At 44.7% G+C, this 18,017-nt stretch overlaps 1 long non-coding RNA gene across 1 annotated transcript; it reads left to right on the forward strand.

Annotated features, from left to right (window-relative positions):
* The first annotated feature begins 6,993 nt into the window (after nt 1-6,993).
* Nucleotides 6,994-17,648, forward strand: LOC141114388 (uncharacterized). The gene is made up of 4 exons (XR_012236904.1): nt 6,994-7,189; nt 13,264-13,354; nt 14,416-15,705; nt 15,784-17,648. It is a non-coding gene; the product is annotated as an uncharacterized lncRNA (long non-coding RNA).
* The last annotated feature ends 369 nt before the right edge of the window (nt 17,649-18,017 follow it).

Raw genomic sequence — 18,017 nt, forward strand, 5'->3', positions numbered from 1 at the left:
CTGCTTGTTATTTAATAGTAATAGATTACTTAGGGCTGCAGGGCTGTGTATTTACAAACAGCCACAGATCACACAACACGCAGGATGTGCAATCTGTAGTGAATGGCAGTGATGGACTCCGGGGTGGTCCCTGCTGCCAAAGACCAGTGTTGTCACTCACATTTCTGTCTCATTTCCAGCAACATGGCAAACTGTCCAATGCACTACTTAGCAGTGAGCCCAATCTCGATGCAGTGATAAGCATGAGAACAGAGGCTCTCTCTTTCCTCACTGGCTCAGAAGCGGCAGCCATTGGCTCCTACTGCTGTCAATCACAGCCAGTGAGGAGGGAGTGGGGGGCGGGCCATGCAGCAATTTTGTGTGTATCTCTCAGGAGCAAGCATGCACGAGTGCCCCCATAGCAAGCAGCTAGCTATGGGTACACTCGTGGTGGGGGGAGCCGGAAGCACCAGAAGGGGTACCACAAGAGAGAGAGAGCGCACCAACCTAGTGCATTATCATAACTTAATTTTTATTAAAAAGTAAAGCAAGTGGGTACTCACAAACACGTGTTTCTCATAAGCATAGCTAAAGACACAGACGACACCGCCTCCAATACACCATACTCAACTGATGGCATGGGAAGACCTCTAGACGTTTATAAATGGCTAACGCGTTTCGAGGGTCAGGCCCTCTTCTTCAGAGCTCTGCAGTGACAGATCCCATTATGAATCCATTTATGGACATCCAGAGGTCCACTGTCAGAAAAGAACCCGCCCACCTCAGGTGGGTCCATCCATTCCTGACCTTTCAGCTCTGCCACACAGCACAGACTGTATACCTGACTTTTCTCTACTGCAGTTAAGTAAGCCAATTGGGTCATGTCCTTCCCATTGCCTGTGACAGTAAAGGAGAAGCAGTAGACTGATGAGCTCATCCCTCTGTTACTCTACTCGCTCTTTGCATGTTCCTTGTTAGCACATGTATCCTATAGTACAACTGATTGGCTCCTTGTGCTGCCCATATAAGCGATACTGAAGAGGGGATTTCAAGGGGCTGATGCCAAGCTAAATTTAGGTACTTACCCTAATGATTTTTATTGAACACAAACCTACATGAATTATTGTTTCTACCTAGCAGTGGGGGACTGTCCATTAGAGGCTAAGGGGCGCCGCCTCCCCATCCATGCGTCCACCCCCTAATCTACATGCGGGGCGCCAAACGCATGAATTCCAATGTTTTTTTGGTTTTTTTTAAGCACGTGATTAGAACCTGGCGCTCTAGGCTTCAAGAAAGGGTGGGGCTCGGGGCACAGAGCACACTCACTTGTGTGACAATAGCGAATGTATATTCACTATTGTCTCCCTCATTCCCCTCCTGGCCAATCGGGAAGCCCCTATTGGCCAGGGAGTCTTGGGACTCCCTGGCCAATCGTGTTTCAGAGCACACTTCCTGTTCCTGTGCGACTGGGAGGACAGGAGAAGGCTGTCTCTCTGTGTGCTCGCTGGCAAGATCGGTCAGAACGGCCCCGGCTCTTCCTTCCCCCTGCCTCCATAAGTTAAGGCATCCATCGTCTGTCTCCCGCAGAGGGGTCTTTAGTTTGTGTTTGTGCCGGCCGCCACTTCTCCCTAGAGTTTGGCTTTAAAATTATTAGCATGTAAAGGTGTAGCACACTAATGTTTCTAGATCTGATCTGTAAACTGAAGCATAAAGGGATATCCTCATCAGTAATAGATATTCTCTGATTACAGAATTAGCAGTAAGGGTCTAAAAAGGTGCTCAACCTTTTGAAGAGCACGGGCCACTTAAGTGATTTGGTAACCGGTCATGGGACACAATGAAATGAAATAGTTTAGAATTAAAATTTTTTTATTTTGAATAGCATAATGAACATTTTTCCCTCTGCAGTACTGAGTGCCGGTGGGAGGCAGAGGAGGAGAAGCCAAATTTCAGCAAATGCAGGAGGAAAATGGAAAAGATCGATTCCAGTACATGCCAACCCCGCTGTCCCCTTCTGTCCAAGTTTAAAACAGAATGTGACAAGGAGGCTGCATAGGCCCCCTGGGACATGAGGTGGGGTCACCATTGCAACCCCTGAAACTACACCAATCAGCACCAAACTGCTTACTGTCTTGAGCCCCCTATAAGGCTGCTTTTACACCTGCAGCTTCCTTGTAGGTTAGCTGCATTTTGCAATAGACATCTATTATTTTTTGCGGTTGTGTTGTACTTTCTGAAAGCACAACCAAACTCCAGTATTCAGTGTGAGGTTGAGGGCCACATCAGAGGACCACAGGTTGGTCACCCCTGGTCCAAGGACTCTTCTTTTAGCGATGGTTCTCCGGGAGAGCCCTAAAAAAAAAAAAAAGTATTTGCAGTATGTCCTTAGAATGTAAGTGACCTTGCTTTTGGAACGCCAGTAAATGGCATACTTTAATTTTGGGGTTTAACTATAATGTTAACTGTGATAGTCCATTGGGCTTAGCGCTCTATGAACCCTGTCCATCTCAAGCTGGTCCAGTGGGATGTCAGAAGTTTGCTCTTGAAAGAGTGCTGTAATGGAACCTAATAAAACTATTGTTTTAGCTAGGCTGCAGATTCTCAGGCTGCTTTACCTTGCTGTGCTCTCAGAGTCTTCAAGTTTGTTTTGGAGTTCTAATAGTTCTGCATGAAGGTCTTCCTCCAACACAACAATCTCACCATCCATTCATTGCTCAAGGGAGGCTGTCTGCTGCTGACTTATGTTTTTGATCCTGTTGAGCAGTTCTGTAGTGATTTGGCTGGAGGCCTCAGTTATCTCCTCTTCACAGGATTTCTCTCATTTTGCTCAAAAGTTTATGATCCAGTTCTAGGACTGCAGACAGATGAATGAAAGCCTGAGAGGTAGTGTGTTACAGTCAATGAACTGATTGGAGCCCTCCGAGGGAAGGAATGGCATTGACTTTGCGTTTATTGTTGCTGTCTTGGATGTGCCACAGAGCAAAGAGTCATGGCCTATATTAGGTCTGAGCATTTTTTTTGCTGTGTTGTACTATGTCCTTGGTGAGCCTGCTTACAGTGCGGAGACTAACCAATGCAAACCAGTATTGAAGGGATGCAGAAATATTGGTGAGTCCATGGCAAGCAGAGATGGTAAAGAAGAATCAGGAAACTGGCGAAGGTCAGGGCAAGAGGCAGTCCAAGAAATGAAGCCCGGGGTTGGCACAAAGAAGATTGATCCAAAGAGACAACAGGCCAGGCAAGGCACAGCAAAAATGAGTTCAGAGACAAACAAGATTGGGAGCTGATCTGCGCTTGACATAAAGGCTAAGCATCATGATTTCAACCAAATTGGTTTTGCCATGGAATTACAGAGAGAAATTTTGCAAAACGGAAACTCTCATTTATGCTCAATGAGCTGTTTAGGTGAAATGTGCTTGAAAAAATACTACTTTTTAAATTTATTTATGTTGTTAAGTGTATTTCAAAAAGTTGTATTAAAAACCAGATACTCAGCAGTTCTTTCTTACTGCAGCTGTTTTTTCTCACCACTGTGGGTCCCTGGCACCGCCATCTTGGATTTTGGAGCTGTGACTTCCTGATGAATCACAGCTGGGACATTGCACAGCACAGGGAAACTGTTCCAACAGCCTCCTGGGACACGTTACACGGTAGGGAAGGGGGCTGAATGTGCAACGCCACTCTCACCTTGGTGAGGTTTGAGGAAGTGAGAATGTGGCCAACAAAAAAACAGTACTTGAACCCCCACCCAAAAAAAACCCCGCAAACTGGGCTGGGGTAAGAGAGAGAATAAGTGGTACTCCAAGTTTTGAGTGAAGTTCTGTTTTAAGGTACTTTCATTTATTTCATTTAGTGTTCTTAGTATTTGTATTTTACCTTTTTTATGTATTGGATAATTTGTATACTGTTATTTTAATAATATTTTAGTTTTTTGTTCCCTGGCAGTTTTAAAAAAAATAGAAATAAAACTGAACTCCAGCTTTTAAAACACTTTAGATTGTTTGGGACAATCAGTTCTAATACTATACACTGTCACTGTACTAATGACACTGGCTGGGAAGGAGTTAAAATCTAGGGGCAATCAAGGGGGTTAGTTGTGTGCTGCTTTTTGCTACTGATCGATTTGTTTCTTATCACTGCTTTGCATGGAAAAAAAAAAAGTGATCGTTCAGTCTGTACAGAGCTCTGTGTTGATTGTCAACACAGGGCTCTGGGCTGTGATTTGACACAGCCGGTCAGCAGGTCCCAACCGTGATTCATTGCCTGGGATCTGCTGACAGACTCCTGTTGTGTACAATCACAGGGGAGTAGACGGGCTGGGGAATGTGCCCAAAACCCTGAAACAAGCAGTGAAGTACGGGTACATCTTGGTGTCGGTGGCTGCTACCTGTGGCGGGTTGGCAAATGGTTAATTACCAATGGTATTTGTAATATGCAGCAGGAAAAGGGGATAAATGTACTGCCACTGGTCACTGATGCATTAGTGACCAGTGGCAGTTAATTAACCCTTTTGTGCTGCATTTAGTGGCACCAGTGTCATTGTTAATTAACTTCTTCATGCAGCAGCATAAAGAGGTTAATTAACACTGACACTGGTGCTACAAATGCAGCACAAAAGAGTTAATTAAATGCCACTGGTCACTAATGTATCAGTGACAGTACATAACACCCCTTCATGCTGCATATTGCAGAAATACCATTTGTAATTAACCTCCCCTCAGCCCCATTCAAAGATTTCATTAACTCCTCTTCAGATAGCAATCTACTTACTTGTGCGTTTTGCGATGCACTGCTTGGTTCCTCCTCCTCTAGGTCGCAGCTCTGGTGGGCAGCAACACGCTGTGCTCCTCTCCCATCCCGCCTCCCAGCCAGCCTCTGAGTGACGTCATGCCGGGCAGGACTAGGAAGCGCATGTCGGGCAGAGATTACTCCACCTGACAGGGAGGTGAATGGCGGAGCTGGTCCTAGGCTTGTGCCGGGTGCAGGAGCGCATTCGGCACATGTTGCAGCTATTAGCTCTGTAGCGCGGCTGATGTGTGCAGACAGTCAGTGTACTTGTTTTAGCAGCACTCCTGCGCCCCCCCTTCCTCCAGTAAATGGTGCTGCCCAGGGCATCCGCCTCCCCTCCTGTATAGGCCCTGAGCGTGTGTAAACTAGGGTTGCTATCTAATCCCTTTAAACCCAAACACCCAAATTACACAGGTTTTGAGGCTAATTTAATGCAGATAAGGCGCCACGTGAGTTTAATTACCACCTTAATTAGCCACAGAACCTGTGTAATTCATATGTGTTCGGTTTTAAATGGATGAGGTGGCAGCCATAGTGTAAACACCCATGCAAATGGAGACTTCAGCACAACTTTCTAGTATGTACAGTGCCTTGCAAAGGTATTCACCCCCCTTGGCATTTTTCGTGTTTTGTTGCCTCACAACCTGGAGTTAACATGGATTGTTTGAGGATTTGCATCATTTAATTTACAGAACATGCCCACAACTTTGAAATTTTTTTTTTTATTATTGTGAAGCAAACAACAAATAGGACAAAATAACAGAAAAAGTCAATGTGCATAACTATTCTAACCTTTTGCAGCTATCACAGCTCCAAGTCCCTTTGGATAAGTCTCTATGAGCTTGCCACATCTTACCACTGGGATTTTTGCCCATTCCTCCTGGCAAAACTGCTCCAGCTCCTTCAAGTTGGATGGTTTGCACTTGTGAACAGCAATCTTTAGGTCTGACCACAGATTTTCTATTGGATTGAGGTCTGGGCTTTGACTAGGCCATTCCAACACATTTACATGTTTCCCCTTAAACCACTCAAGTGTTGCTTTAGCAGTGTGTTTGGGGTCATTGTCCTACTAGAAGGTGAACCTCTGTCCTAGCCTCAAATCACCCACAGAGTGTTACAGGTTTTGCTCAAGAATATCCCTGTATTTAGCACCATCCATCTTTCCTTCAACTCTGACCAGTTTCCCAGTCCCGACTGCTGAAAAACATCCCCACAGCATGATGCTGCCACCACCATGTTGCACTGGGGATGGTGTTCTTTGGGTGATGTGTTGGGTTTGCGCCAGACATAGCGTTTTATTTGATGGCCAAAAAGTTAAATTTTAGTCTCATCAGACCAGAGCACCTTCCTCCACACATTTTGGGAGTCTCCCACATGCCTTTTCACAAACTCAAAACGTGTCATTTTGTTTTTTGCTGAAAGTAATGGCTTTCTTCTGGTCACTCTGCCATAAAGCCTAACTCTATAGAGTGTACGGCTTATTGTCGCCCTATGTACAGATACTCCAGGCTCTGCCGTGGAACTGTGCAACTCTCCAGGATTACCTTAGGTCTCTGTGCTGCCTCTCTGATTAATGCCCTCCTTGCCCGGTCCCTGAGTTTTGGTGTGCGGCCGTCTCTTGGCAGGTTTGATGTTGTGCCATGTTCTTTCCATTTGGTTATGATAGATTTGATGGTGCTCCTAGGGATCATCAAAGATTTGGATATTTTTTTATAACCTAACCTTGACTTGTACTTCTCAACAACATTGTCCCTTACTTGTTTGGAGAGTTCCTTGGTCTTCATGGCAGTGTTTGGTTAGTGGTGCCTCTTGCTTAGGTTTTGCAGCCTCTGGGGCCTTTCAAAAAGGTGTGTATATGTAATGACAGATCATGTGACACTTAGATTGCACACAGGCAGACATCATTTCACTAATTATGTGACTTCTGAAGGCAATTGGTTGCACCAGAGCTTTGTATAGGCTTCATAACAAAGGGGGTGAATACATACACACATGCCAATTATCAGTTTTTTATTTCTGAAAAATAGTTTTATGTATATATTTTTCTAATTTTACTTCACCAACTTAGACTATTGTGTTCTGATCCATCACATATAATTCAGATTAAAAAAACATTGAACTAAAGGCTATAACAAAATAGGTAAAAAGCCAAGGGGGCTAATACTTGCAAGGCACTGTATGTCAGTATATTATAACAGATATATTATATGAGGATAAACTCCTGCTGCGGTAAGGACAGCCTCTCCCTTGCTGCGTTATTCATAATAGGAATTAAAGGAACATTATATTGTAGAGTAAAAATCCAGGCCTGCTCTGTGAATGCTGCTGTTCTGTGCGGGGCCTTTAGGTGTCACTTCCATGACAGTAAAGGGAAGCAGGAAGAGGAAAGGAGTCACATACACAGTCTACGCTGGGCGTGCTGGTGAGTGAAATGAATAAACAAGGCCGTACAGCATGATTAGCGGAAGGACGAGACATTGCACTTGACTCATGTCCTTCCTGAACTATCCGATTGATGAAGGGTTTGTGTTTAGAGTAGGTTCTGCATTCACACTGACTTGTATGGGTTAAAAGAGCAAGCAAATCCCCTGTACATAAACCCTAGACTGATTGCACTGTATAGGGCTCATTCACACTATAAAGCACATAGTTCTACAGCATATAGCTTTGTATGCATCTAAACACAGCACTGTAAGAATCAGGGCTCATTCACATCAGTATATAAAAGGCTGCATTAGATGTATTCAATGTATCGTTTTTCTCATCTCCGTCAGATGGAGGGCAGATGATCCTGCCAGTAATATACTTCCTGTCATAGGTGTGCGCACAGGGTGTGCTGGGTGTGCCTGGGCACACCCTAATCATACCCTAATCACTCCATGTGCATTAGCATTATCCAGGAGTGGCACCAGTAGCCAGTGTAAATGCCCCAATTATATTAAAGGCTAGGTTCAATTATAGGAACACACTACACTCGTATGTAGAGTGTAGCATGTAGCATAAAACTGTCTCCCACCATCAGAGCCTCCTCCATGTGGCAGCAGGTGGTGTTCATGTGTGTTTGAGCTTTGGGGTGCACACCCTAATGCAATAGGCTGCGCACACCTATGCTTCCTGTCCTAGGGTGACCACACTTCTTCACAGTAGTGTTGTCACCCTAGCATAGGCATGCGCACAGGGAGTGCCGGATGTGCCTGGGCACACCCTAATCACCCAGTGCTGTGCTTACGCTTACTATCCTCATTTGTAAACACAGAAGCCTCCCGCCATCCCTGGGCGCAGCTACTGTAAGGCAGGGGTGAGTGCCAATGGAATCGCTAGTGCCAGGCATCCTTTGCCATGCAGTGATTGCCGCCAACCGCAGCATCTCTCCCTACCATCTGTGTAAGAGAGCTGACAGCCGAGGAAACTTCCACTAGGCTCCTCCTCAGCTCTAACCTTTTTGACCGACCCCATGGAGGAGCCTGAGAGGAAGAAAATATCCCACCCCATCTGGAGCTGTGCTGTATCTCAGGTCTGTGTTGGCATGGGGAGAAATTAAAAAAAAATTATAGTGGCATTTGTACATCTAGGGGGAGGGGGGGGATGTGATGGCAGGGAAAGAGGCTTTACACTGGTTGGGGGGGATAGGCAGGCTTCTGCTAGAATTGGAATATCAATCCTTTTGAGGATGGGGATATGAGAGTTGGAGGAGAACTCGGTACTGGGTGGAGGGAGGTATTTGGGGGCAAAAAGGGGAGTCATTTTTGGTTTAGAGCCACCAATGAGATATGCAGTCCGGAACCCTGCCTTCTGTACATATCATGCTCCTTACCTCTGTACACTGCGCACTTCTGGACCCTGCACTCTGTACATAGCACACCATTGAACTCTGCACTTTGTACATAGCGCACTCCTGAACGCTGCACTTTGTACATAGCGCACTCTGAACCTTGTACATAGCGCACTCCTGGACCCTGCACTCTGTACATAGCGCACTCCTGGACCCTGCACTCTGTACATAGCGCACTCCTGGACCCTGCACTCTGTACATAGCGCACTCCTGGACCCTGCACTCTGTACATAGCGCACTCCTGGACCCTGCACTCTGTACATAGCGCACTCCTGGACCCTGCACTCTGTACATAGCGCACTCCTGGACCCTGCACTCTGTACATAGTGCACTCCTGGACCCTGCACTCTGTACATAGCACACGCCTGAACCCTGCAATCTGTACAAAGCGCACTCCTGAACTCTGCACACTCTACCTAGCTCACTCCTGAACTCTGCACGCTGTTTGTAGCATACTCCTGAACTCTGCATTCTGTATGTAGTACATGCCTGGTATTTAATGCCCCTTTAAGATCCTCCCACTCAATTTGACCACACCCACCATTTGCTGCGGCATGCTCTCCTGCCCCACATGCATGTGTGTTTCAGGTGCACACCTAAATTGGCTGTGCTACAAATGATAACATTTGTAGCGGTACCCCCGTGGGGCTGCTGAGTGTAGTAGTTCCACCTGTCACCCTGCCCAGCCTGGCATTCGCTTCCAGTCACTCTCCAGACAATGAACAGTCCATCAGCTTTGTTGTTTTGTTATTTTATTGAGGGATTAAACTTGGATGGGGTAAGGGGTTATGGGATGCCCAGAATCAATAGTATTAAACAATGAAATTATTCATTTGAACCTCTATTCACATCCTCTAAAGCTCCAGACTTCTCCTGCACAACGCTTCTTTGTAGACTGTTACTTTCTCTCCTGTACAATACTTGGTTCCTGACACAGCTAGCACATGGTTAGACCCAACTTTAGGGATTTGCCATTTACTGGCAGGGACCACACGCCCCTTTGGTGTAGCACAGAGCCGCATATGTGTGAACCTAGCCTAATGATAATACTGATGTCTGTGGAGGCTCTCATTTACCCAGGTCATGGTATTCAAACTGAAAAACTTTTGTTTTTTTTCCATTTTTGAGTTTAAAAAAGTCCTGCAAACTGCATTTTAGGTGCAGTAAAAAACATGCCGGAAAAACACACCTCCCCATTGAAATGAATAGAAAATGCAGCAAAAAGGCACCCATGGTTGCGTTTTTGGGGTGTTTTTTTTTAGTCACATGTCCTTTTTTCACAGGTACAAAACACCAGAAATGTTGTAAAAACGTTGCAAAAACGCATATGTTTTTGCAACATAGCATTGCGAATGTAGCCTCACTGCTGCATGGATGAGTAGCAAAGCATCTTCATAATACAAAACAAGTCCAGTTCAATTAAGTAACTAATGCAGCTACATGAATGTAATTTTACTTCTACGACTCTTTTGAGAATGGTTGGGTTTAAATAATGTTTAAAAGGGTATGTCCTGTTCGGCCTGAAGAAGAGGCGTTGGGCCACCTTAAATCTCATTGGTGGATGGACTGCTTTTCAAAAAAGTCAAACATCTTTAAAAATGACTGAAAAGAAGAAATGACTTTAGTGTACTTCTCCATCGACCACTACTGCACCCATGCACATCACTGTTGGCTGTCAATGCGCTCATCCACTTTTCCACTGTACCTACACATTTCTCTACTGCATCAGGTCTCTGCCATTGCCCTTTTGCACTAATTGTCATTTAAACTTCTTGCTTTACTGACTGCCATTTCACCTATGCACTTGTCCACTTACCACCACCGCACCTGTGGACTTCTCCACTGTACCCACAAACTCTACTCTCTACTGGTCATCACTGTACCAACACACTCTTCTGGTTGCCACTGTACCCATGCACTTCTCCATGGACTCCTCCGACCACCATTGTACCCGTGGACTGCCCCACTGTACCAACAAACTCTACTCTCTACTGGTTATCACTGCACCAGCACACTCTACTCTTCACTGGTCACCTTTGTGCTCGCACACTCTACTCTCTACTGGCCATCACTGTATCAACACGTTCTACTCCTCACTGGCCATCACTGTGCCAATACACTCTACTCCTCACTGGCCATCACTGTGCCAATACACTCTACTCTCTACTGGCCATCACTGCACCAACACGCTCTACTCCTTACTGGCCAACACTGTGCCAATACACTCTACTCCTCACTGGTCACTACTGTACCCACACACTCTACTCACTACTGGTTTTGCCACAATACCCACACACTCTACCCTGCACTGGTCATCACTGTACCAACACACTCTACTGTTTACTGGTCGCCACCATACCCACACACTCTACTCTGTACTAGTCATCACTGTATCCACACACTCTACTTACTACTGGTCATCACCATACCTACACACTGTACCCAAACATTTCACTCTCTACTGGTCGCCATTGTACTCACACAGCCTACTGTCTTCACTGTACACACACTCTCTATTAGTCACCATTGTACACACGCATGCTACTCTTCACCTGTTGCCACTGTACCCACACACTCTACTCTGTTCTAGTCCCTACTGTACCCACACACTCTACTCTCTACTGGCTGCCACTGTACCCACATACTCTACTCTCTACCGGTCACCACTGCACCCATGCACTTCTCCACCGACCACCGCTGCACCTGTGAACTGCTCCTCTCTACCCACACACTCTACTCTTTACTGGTTACCAATATACACACACTCTAATTTTTACTGGTTGCCACTTCACCCATGCACTTCTCCACTTACCGCCACTATATCGATGCACTTCTCCATTGACTGTTACTGCAGCTGCACTCTTCTCTGTTGTACCAAGCATTTCTGCAATGACCACCACTGCACCTGTGCACTTTACCACTCACTTACCACAAGCTTCTCTACTGCTTGCCACTTCATCTGCTTTCTACACTACCGCACACTTCCTTGTGGCCTGGCAGTGTTACTCATTATACACAGCTTACTTTTTGACTGACTGTATTTCATACTTCACTAACTGCCACCAGGATGTTAATGGGTCAGATCCCATCCATAAGGACAAAGGAGTGGGCTGGGCAGATGTTGCCATGGGCTGACTTTGGACCTACGCAGCTTACTTTTGTCACACATTAGGCAAACTTGTCCTCCCAGTGTGACCTTTTTAGTGACAAGTACAATGTCATGAGGCATCAATATAGGCCAGTCATTCAATCTGATCTGAATCTGACTTGTAACTGTGGGAACCCAGATACTATTTTTTACTATTGGTAGACATAGGGCTTAAGTTCTACAACTTTTAATCAAATCATTATTGTAGTGCGTCACTCCAGACACACAATAATAAGCTCACTCTGCTCTTTACTTAAAAAGTAACTCCACTTTTGTTGAAAAAAAAAAAAAACAAACAATTCCCTCTGGGTGATCAATATACATTGCAAGGATTTTAACAAATTTGTTAAATATTCCTACTTGCTTCTGCTTTGAGCCCTGGTTCACACTGATGTGATGTGGGAAACGCACAAGATTCACTGCATTTCCCTGCATCGCACTGCATAGCAATCAAATGTCATCCATGCAATCTGCTTCGGGTGTCAATGTTAGGTAAATGACACCCCGAAACAGATCGCAAAACGCAGTGCGATTGCCAGCATTGCATTGCATGAGTGTGAGCAACCATGCAATGCCATTCAGGCATGGAAAAAAAAGAGTCCTGCACTATTTTGGTGCGGATGCCATGCGATTTGAGCCATACAAAATGTATGGCTCAAATCACACCGCACAGACATCACATATAATGTGCACAGTAATGCAGTGTGATTTCCGTGTGAATCACATGTAGTGTCCTACACCGCACAAGTGTGAACCCAGGTTGAAGGAATAATTGTTTGTTTCACCTTGTCCTTTCTGAATGGGGGGGAGGTCTGGTTCATTATAATCACCTGGTGCATTTTGCGTTCTAATGAGTAACGTTGTAGCGTCTGCATCCCTTTATAAGTAATTAACCCTTAGGGAGTATTTCCTCAAAGATTACATTTCTGTTGGAGAGTAGAGATGGGCTGCACACCCCCAGCCTTGGTTTGCGCCAGAACTCTCGAACATCGCAACAGTTCAAACCTGAACTGCAAACTCTATCAAAGTCTATGGGACCTGAACTTGAAAAATCAAAAGTCCCCATTTTGAAGACTTATATGCAAGTTATTGGACATAAAAAGGGTATGGGGGCCCGGGTACTGCCTCGGGGGACATGTATCAATGCAAAAATTGTTTTACAAAAAGATAATTTTTAAAGGAGCAATAATTTTAATGATGCTTAAAGTGAAACCATAAAAATGAAAAAATCCTTTAAATATAGTGCCTGGGGGTCCCCTTAGTCTGCCTGTAATGTGGCTAATCTGTATCGTGTATAGATCCTATGCAGCAAAATTGACATTTATAAAGAAAAAAAAAATGAAGGCCACAATTTAGTGCACTTGGAAAAAAGATTCAAGATTTTTTGGATAAATTCTGGTGTCTGGCAGACTTTGGATGGAAATAATGTTTTGCACAACAGTGAGCAGGCCTTATGTGAAGAAGCCACATTATAGTACACTCAGGCCAAGATTAACAATGTTTTTTTTTTTTTTAGATAAAGTCTGGTGTCTCTTTCGTAGATTTGGATAGAAGTAACAGGTGGTCTTTGGGTGTCGTTGGTGCCTTCACACCGTAACCCTATAGAGGTAATCTTGATGAAAGCAAGAATTGGCCTTGCTGTAAAAAATTGCAATGATATGCACCTGTCAAACAGTTGTGGAAATATTGGTCTTTGGGTGTTTGTGGTGCCTTCACCCCGTAACCTTCTAGAGGCAGAATATGCCTCTCTGGTGGCTGCAGTGGACTGTGCACTAGTGTCAGCTTGGGTCATATGAGGAAGATGAGGATGGTTTAGTAAGCCAGTCCACCACCTCCTCTGCATGCTGTGGCTGGATAGCACGGCCAACAACAGTAAATAGAGACAAATGTGCCCTGCCTGAGGACAGACCACATACACCTTTGCCTGTGGACACAGACGCTGCTAGCCCCCTCATAATAGCATGGGAACGTCTGCCTCTCCTTGTTGGCCTTCCAGGCATGATGTGGGGGGGTTATTACCTGATTTTAATAGAAACTGGGAAATGTGCAATTGGATGCACCTTATCGAATGAAAAGTGGTGTTTGGTGCACTTTAAATTGAGGACTGACGCTAACAGAAATGTAAAAACTATAAAAAAAGGGGGGGGGGGGTGGACACCAGCATTGTGGTCAGAAAAACTGGCTTACAATAAAAAAAAAAGGAGGGCAGGCAGGGGATAAAAAAAAAAAAAATGCAGCAAACAAAAAAAAATAAAATAAAAAGGTATACAGCACTGTATACAGCACTAAGTGTTATGTAAATGCTGTGCTAAACACTGCACTACACTAACACACTACACTGACACTACACTATACTGACACACTATACTCACACTGTACACTCAGAGTCACAATAAGTGAACACACTAACAGAAAATGACAGCACTTCAGATACTGTAGAAATTGAAATGTACTTTTTAATAACATTAAAAATGAATGGCTTGTGTAGCATATTATAATATGCTGTATTATATTAATTTTTTTTTTTTTTTTACACAAAAGTGTAGTTACCCTTTAGGTGGCAATATACAACCAGAAAAATGAAAGTGATGCAATAGATGTTAGCACTGCTTGTGATTTGGGAGTGTAACATACAACTGATTGCACATTATATTTATTTCTTCAACAGATAATGGAAGAAAATAAAGATAAACATCAGCAAGGAGAAAGAATCCTACAGGCTGCCGACCATGGATCTAAAGTTGCAACTAAGGAAAAAGAGGATTACCAAGTCCCTCCAAAGACTGAGGACAGTGCGCCACAACTACAGATGGGGGAAAAGAAAGTGGACGATATGAGATTCATGATCACATGTACAAACTGGTACTGAGGAACCCTGTGCTATAAAGACTTATTGTAGGATATTAATTGTTTGGTTTTCTATGGTCAAGCTAACTATAAAGACTCAATGGATCAGGTGTAAAAATGCCCTATGTATATAAAAAGTACTGAACATCGTGCTTGCTGTTTGTCTGCTACCTACAATTATGTTCCAGAGGTGTGCGAAGACTGAAACATTTTTTGTTTTGTTTTCTAAAGAGTGGATAAGAGAACCTCTTTCAATGTGTAGCACCACTCCTTCATGGGGTAGAGCAGCGGTCCCCAAACTTTTCAGCACCAGGAACCGGTTTCATGGCAATCAATTTTCCCGGGGGGGGGGGGGGGGTTGTTCACCGAGTCTGTCCTCAGCCCCCCTTCACACCACAACCACCCCTTTTATAGCACAGTTCCCCCTTTATATCAGTGTTCTCAATTCCCCTTCACATCACAGCCCCCTTTATTTTACAGTGCAGTTCCATTTACATCACAGTCCCCTTTTACATTGATATAAAGGGGACTGCACTGTAAAAGTGCATTGTAATGATTACAGTGCAGTGCATTTATATTACCGTTCCCTTAGCAATCACAGCCTCCTCCATCACAGTGCCCCTGCAGCCTGCCCCCCTTTCCTCTCTCCCCATTCTGATGTCTGCCTCCCCTGCTTACGACTCGTACCTTTGGCAGGGCAGAGGCTGTGTTCAGTCTTTGTGTCCTCTCCCAGCTCCCCTGCCCGACGATGGCATCCTATCAACAGAGCAGGGGGCAGGAAGAGCTATCCATTCTGGATAGCTCTTCCTGCCCCCTGCTCCATTCTGAACTGCAGCTCTTCCCACCCCCTGCCATGCTCATAGGATGACATAGTTGGGTGGGGAGGAGGAGCTGGCAGAGGACACACAAGCATGGCCACACAGCAGATGGTGAGTGGCAACCATGGTCTTTGATAGCCATGTGCAGACTACAGTCGCCACTCACCTCCCGCTGTGCGGCCTGGTCATTAACAAGCTGCAGATCCATGGCCAGAGAGCATGACACGACAGAGAAGGGGGGCAGTCACTTTAGTCTTTTCAAGTTTTATTACTCCAGCTTCACAGGGAGAGAGGTTTAGGGTAAGGTCTCCATTAGCAATGAGGTCTTCCTGACTCCATTAGCCCAAGGGAGTGCTAGGATCCTCTGAGAGCAGACCCCAATCCCCCTCCAGCAGACATTCATCAGGCTCTTCCACCTTTGAAACATACCCTCCACACATCCTCCCCAGGTCGAAGCCTGGGGGAAAGAGACCTCGCCGAGCCACTCCCCAAGCTTAAAGTAGAGCTATAGGAAAAAATTTTTTTCCATTTTGAATAGAGCACGGGAGTGTTATAACCCCTGTCAGATTTTTTTTTCGCCATCTGTGTCCCATTGTGGAGACTTTCCTTCACTTCCTGTCTCACAAAGTTAGGGCAAATCCCAGCAAATTAAGGGAATTCCTTGCTGACCCCTAGGTCAGCTGAACTAGTATCCCCTTTGGAAGATTTCCCCTCTATTACTTTTCTGGGATTTGGGATTTGGAAACAGGACACAATAGGGAGCACAGACAGTAATAAAAACTGGCAGGTGTTTTAATCCCTCTCCCCTCTATCCAAAACTAAAAAAACGCTTGCCTTTAGTTATACTTTAAGCGCCACTGCAGGAAACTACTAGTGGTAGTAAAAGGAGATATAAAGACTCAATAGCACAACATTTTCTCCATTCCAGAACTATGGCCCTAAGTTCCAGTGACACCTAGTGGCAGCATTAGGGTACTGCAGCAGTTCTAGAATAAAAGGGAGAAGCCAAAAGAAAAGCTACAAATTGTCCCAGGCAAACTACTACCCAGGAAAGGTAAATTTACTAGGAACCCACTAAATACAGGGTGGCTACAAATGTTTTGGCACTTAGTGCCCTTCTTAGGGAGATCTCTCTGCACTTCCTGTCTTGGTGACGTCATTACAAGAAATCTGGGTTGTGGGTGTCACTAAGAGCAATACCCCCTTTTTCGACATAACCGATCGGCATGCTGGTAAATACTTTTTTGCTATTTCTGTCCTGATCAGATAGCTATCTGATCACTTTCTGTCCTTGTGACACCCTGCAACAGGTACAGGAAGTAAAAATTAATATACCCAATTGGGAACACAAGGGCTCTAAATAGCTATTTATCATCATCATGACAAGGTATTTATAGGTATAATGTAAACTGAAGTAACACACCACTGTTATAAAGTCCAAATATGACTTTATTCAAATAAGGGTCAGGGAAACAATCAAAAGATAAGCCAATGCGATTCGAGGGTCCAAAACATTAAAACGTTACTCGCAAACGCAGCGCTTAAGCAGTGCGGGCTCAGGATGCTTAGAAACAGCAAGATGCTCGCGGGATTATGCTGCCACTGTGACTCCTCCCCCTATGATAGAAGAGGAGGGAGGAGTCGCAGTGGCAGCGTCATCCTGAGAGCATCTTACTGTTTCTATATTTCTATGCATCCTGAGCCCGCACTGCTTAAAGTGGAGTTCCACCCACTTTTACAACTCTTCAGCATCCCTCACTAAACTGTGCACTGTAAACAAATTGGATATTTTTTATTTTTTTTTCTCAGCACCTACTGTATATCTGCTGTATTCATCTTTCACTTCCTCCTCCCTGGCCGTGGCCCATCGCATCATTTCCTGTTTGCAATGCCTTCTGTGAAGGGGCGGCAACTTCCTCTGACACTGCCGTTGCTATGGAAACCTGACCAGAAACCTATTACACTGCTTGTGCTGCACTGAGCATGTGCGAGATCTGCAAGGATGAGATCCAGGAAGAAATACAGTCTGGCTTCAGATGCCCACACTTAAGATGGCCACAGCCTACTGCAATTTCATAAAATAACAAACTACTGCTATAAACTAACAAAACAGAGCTTAGTTTACCGACTAACTTTACTAGAATACATTAAGCTTGTGTATTATAGGGATATTTTTATTTAAAAAGTATAATTTCGGCTGGAACACCACTTTAAATGCTGCGTTTGTGAGTAACATTTTAATGTCTTTTTAATGAAGAAATAAACCGTTTTTGAATACAGAGAGCACTAGATTTGCCTTTTCTATTCCTTTATACACTGGACCCCATTGAGGGAATTTGTACTGGCTGGTGTTCCTCTAATCAGCCGGAGGCAGCACGGATGGAATAGGAGCTCCATGATCAGCTGATCCGTTTGCATCCCTGAGAGGGAACCTGCTTTTTCTGACCTTCTGGTGAAACAGGGGTCAAAACGTGAGGTGAGCAGCTAGGATATTGAGGTGGAGGAGAGCACTTGCAGTCTCATCTTTTATTCACTAGTGGTGTTTTTTACATTTTTATGCAGAAGATTTTGAGGACTGTTTTTTTTTCTTTTGGACTGTTATGTC

This window comes from Aquarana catesbeiana, linkage group LG12 (assembly GCF_042186555.1).
Source record: "Aquarana catesbeiana isolate 2022-GZ linkage group LG12, ASM4218655v1, whole genome shotgun sequence".
Taxonomy (NCBI): domain Eukaryota; kingdom Metazoa; phylum Chordata; class Amphibia; order Anura; family Ranidae; genus Aquarana; species Aquarana catesbeiana.